General features: G+C 46.1%; 1 pseudogene; it reads left to right on the forward strand.

The window, feature by feature from the left end:
- Nucleotides 1–450: 450 nt before the first annotated feature.
- Nucleotides 451–568, forward strand: LOC126177432 (5S ribosomal RNA; annotated as a pseudogene).
- Nucleotides 569–4967: the final 4399 nt, after the last annotated feature.

A 4967-nucleotide genomic window follows, 5' to 3' on the forward strand; every position in this document is an offset into this window, starting at 1 on the left:
TGCGGCGCGCCTAAGCAGACTATCCAGCACATCAGAGAAGAATGCAATGCTAGAGCGTTCAGTAGGGACTTTGAAGAATTCTTCGTGGCATCCCAAAGATCCATTGAATATATACAAGGACTAGATGTTTGTCTGTGAATATATGTAATTTTATGTAATGTAGAATAACGTGATCCAATACTGAAATGTACTTAAATGCCATACCCTAAATAAAGAAATAAAATGTATACCCAATGGGGAATCCATGTAGGAAAGACGATGCTCTTTATATACTACCGAGAAAATTTATAGAACAGGCATTTGCAGCTGCCTTCAGAACGACTGAACTGCCGACAAAGTACATTTCTCGTCAGGGTCAAGAAGATAAGGTAGAAATTAGGGCTCGTACGAAGGTTTATAGAGGTCCTTTTCCCCTCGCTCCATTTTAGTGAAAGAGGAAAGGAAATAGCTGCCAACGGCCTTGCTGCAGTGGTAACACCGGTTCCCGTCAGATCACCGAAGTTAAGCGCTGTCGGGCTGGGCTAGCACTTCGGTGGGTGACCATCCGGTCTGCCGAGCGCTGTTTGCAAGCGGGGTGCACTCAGAACGTGTGAGGCAAACTGAGGAGCTACTTGATTGAGAAGTAGCGGCTCCGGTCTCGTAAACTGACATACAGCCAAGAGAGTGGTGTGCTGACCACATCACCCTCCATATCTGCATCCGGTGACACCTGTGGGCTGAGGGTGACACGGCGACCTGTCGGTACCGTTGAGTCTTCATGACCTTTTCGAGGGAAATTTAGTTTTTAAAGGAAATGGCTCTTAGTGGCACATGGTACCCTCCGCCGAATACCATTGGGTGGCTTGCAGAGAACGTATGTAGATGTACATGAAGCAGAACAGCGGAACATATCAGTCAAGACAGCTGAGTGGACTAGTAGTTGGATATGATCTGAGTAATAGTTCCATAATGGACATTTCAAACCTTCTAAAGCTGCCCGCGTGACTGTTGCGGATGGGATTGCGAAGTTGAAACGTGAAGAAAGAACAACAGTTTAACTAAAACACATGCTTTGATGGACAGGGAGAGTGACTGTAAAACATCACATGAAATCAGCAGAAGAAATCACTCTTCCAAAGCTACACCTACCAGCAGTTCAGCTAGCGCGATGAAACGTAGTAGAAAACGGTAACTGTCCAGGGAGCGGGTACTAAACATAATTACGTACATGGAACATCATCCGCAGTATAGTAAAAAACAATTATGAACAGATTTAGAATAAGTCCGTAATAATGTGACCGTGTAGTGCATAAGAAAAACTACGGATATTCAAGCGAGGACAAAGCGCACTTGTTACAAAAACTGGTGTTTGTGCGTTTCAAGGATGCTCCTTACAATCTACAGGATGTGCATGCTAGGGATTTGCTGCGTTATGCACATCGAATTGCGCTCGACATAGATTAGAGTGCTTTCAAATGAAGCAGTGGATGGCTGCAACACTTCAAACATTGCTACAGAAACGGAAGAAGAAAGATAATGAAATTTCAAACAAAGCGTCAACTTGACGATGCACAGTAGACTGCGGAATCCACCCGAAAATCTTTAGATGAGGTAAACGAACTTATCCCATTGTTCAGTAAGGAATTTGTTTTCAACTCCGACCAAACGGGATTTGAAGAGGAAATGCATATGTGCAATTGAAAGAATCCCTGGAAATTAGAGGTACCAACAGAGGTGTATCAATATCAGCCAACGTCGGTGACTCAGTGCCTTAAGACAATGGTATACAATCATGCGGACTGTAAACGTGGATATTAAATTGGCTGGAAAGTTATTTATTGTGCTGCGAGAAGTTGAAGGTGCTCTGCCCCCTACGATTCTTTCTTGTGTGCGTGATCTTGTAAAGGCAGTAGGGAATATTTACGTCACAACAAGCAAGAGTGAGAAAATAGGCGTAAAAGAACTACAACTATGGAATGAGCACTGCTTTTGGCCAATAGCTCGTCAAAATACACTCCTGGAAATGGAAAAAAGAACACATTGACACCGGTGTGTCAGACCCACCATACTTGCTCCGGACACTGCGAGAGGGCTGTACAAGCAATGATCACACGCACGGCACAGCGGACACACCAGGAACCGCGGTGTTGGCCGTCGAATGGCGCTAGCTGCGCAGCATTTGTGCACCGCCGCCGTCAGTGTCAGCCAGTTTGCCGTGGCATACGGAGCTCCATCGCAGTCTTTAACACTGGTAGCATGCCGCGACAGCGTGGACGTGAACCGTATGAGCAGTTGACGGACTTTGAGCGAGGGCGTATAGTGGGCATGCGGGAGGCCGGGTGGACGTACCGCCGAATTGCTCAACACGTGGGGCGTGAGGTCTCCACAGTACATCGATGTTGTCGCCAGTGGTCGGCGGAAGGTGCACGTGCCCGTCGACCTGGGACCGGACCGCAGCGACGCACGGATGCACGCCAAGACCGTAGGATCCTACGCAGTGCCGTAGGGGACCGCACCGCCACTTCCCAGCAAATTAGGGACACTGTTGCTCCTGGGGTATCGGCGAGGACCATTCGCAACCGTCTCCATGAAGCTGGGCTACGGTCCCGCACACCGTTAGGCCGTCTTCCGCTCACGCCCCAAAATCGTGCAGCCCGCCTCCAGTGGTGTCGCGACAGGCGTGAATGGAGGGACGAATGGAGACGTGTCGTTTTCAGCGATGAGAGTCGCTTCTGCCTTGGTGCCAATGATGGTCGTATGCGTGTTTGGCGCCGTGCAGGTGAGCGCCACAATCAGGACTGCATACGACCGAGGCACACAGGGCCAACACCCGGCATCATGGTGTAGGGAGCGATCTCCTACACTGGCCGTACACCACTGGTGATTGTCGAGGAGACACTGAGTAGTGCACGGTACATCCAAACCGTCATCGAACCCATCGTTCTACCATTCCTAGACCGGCAAGGGAACTTGCTGTTCCAACAGGACAATGCACGTCCGCATGTATCCCGTGCCACCCAACGTGCTCTAGAAGGTGTAAGTCAACTACCCTGGCCAGCAAGATCTCCGGATCTGTCCCCCATTGAGCATGTTTGGGACTGGATGAAGCGTCGTCTCACGCGGTCTGCACGTCCAGCACGAACGCTGGTCCAACTGAGGCGCCAGGTGGAAATGGCATGGCAAGCCGTTCCACAGGACTACATCCAGCATCTCTACGATCGTCTCCATGGGAGAATAGCAGCCTGCATTGCTGCGAAAGGTGGATATACACTGTACTAGTGCCGACATTGTGCATGCTCTGTTGCCTGTGTCTATGTGCCTGTGGTTCTGTCAGTGTGATCATGTGATGTATCTGACCCCAGGAATGTGTCAATAAAGTTTCCCCTTCCTGGGACAATGAATTCACGGTGTTCTTATTTCAATTTCCAGGAGTGTAACTTGCTTTTGCTTGATTACTGGTCTGTCTATAAAAATCATACTCCTTTAGAGTAAATTATTCCTCCTGAAAATTGTGTGACGTTGCAACTTATATTATCTGGAACCACTGAACAAATTCAGACTATGCATGTTTGTTTTTCCGTGCCTATAAATCATATTATAGCATTACCTGCACTATGTGGAAGGATAGCCAGTTTCACGATAAGTTCCACGACATACATGCCATCACATTCCATCAGTTCTCATCACGCCGTTACATCAACATGATTTTATATGCATTACTTAAGAATGGATACTTAGCTGAACGTCCTGCACGGTTTGTAACTCCCAACGATCTTGATGGTGCGAACTTTTGTGATCACTGTGGCGCGCCATTTTTCATTCGGTGTTAATGGTGGAAGTTAATGGTTTGTTTTGAATAATGGTTTGTTTTGAACATTTCTTCAATGTCTACGATGTCCATTTTGTGAAGTGTAATACCAAATCCCATAGAAGGTTTACCTCCAGGCACTCATTTTCTGTCGCCCTTCTGATGCACTCGGTGAGTCATTAGCCGTTAATATTTTTCTTGTCATAATTGTTAACACAACGCTTTTCAGTGAGCCGTGCTAAAGACTGAGCTTGCGACCTCGCACTCAAGGGTTTCCTTGTCAGATATGCGTTTTAGGCGCGTTTGCACCACAGTGCAAGTCCCTACATAAGGATGGAAAACTTGATGATGCTGTGATTTTAAGTACATGGCGTAGTAAAACCGCCATTGAAAAGAGAGTTGACAGATTTTGTTATTAATTTTTCCCATTTTTTTATTTATTTGGGTGGCCGGAGCCTAAGACATCCTCAATGAACCAATAGGTTCTTTTTTCTTTTTTTTTTAATTTAAAAAGAGGAAGTTACTGATACACCAGAAGCTGTGCGAGGGAAAAGTAGCAGTCTGAACCCCCTGACTGGGACTGGTTGCAACTCCTCAGGCTATGGACGTCTCATGAGAAGCAGAGACAAGCAAATGTGAATCACTATAAAAGGGTGTGACAGAGTATTTAACATATGAAATGCACAGGATACCATAATGTACGTGAAAGACCATCGCCATTACTGAAGATCTGGACGTTCGAGCAGATGGTAAAGGAACAGCCGCCCAGAAGCTCAGCCTAAAATATGACACGTATACGCCTTCATATTCTTACATTTTGAACATTTGGACAATGCGCAAGACTACACTGAACTTGCTGTATGTTTTGTTAAGGCGACAGACGACTCTGAATTGCCGCCCTGACTGCAATCACTAGTAAATCTTCTCCTTGACTACCTGTCCCATGCGCCTGCTAAACTGATTTTGCCCTTTAACTGTGTTTGTTGTTGATAGCCTACATTAGAGGTTATCACAATTATCAGAATCTAAATAAACCTGAATGCTGAAATAGTGTTAATGAAATTATGTACCATGTCATTATTTTTGTCGATTGTTGATGGGTGATTAATATATCAACATGGGATTGATCTTTTATAAAAGTTTTGGCAAAAGTTTATTGATAAAAACTGGACAAAACACA

Source organism: Schistocerca cancellata, chromosome 3 (genome assembly GCF_023864275.1).
Source record: "Schistocerca cancellata isolate TAMUIC-IGC-003103 chromosome 3, iqSchCanc2.1, whole genome shotgun sequence".
Lineage (NCBI taxonomy): Eukaryota > Metazoa > Arthropoda > Insecta > Orthoptera > Acrididae > Schistocerca > Schistocerca cancellata.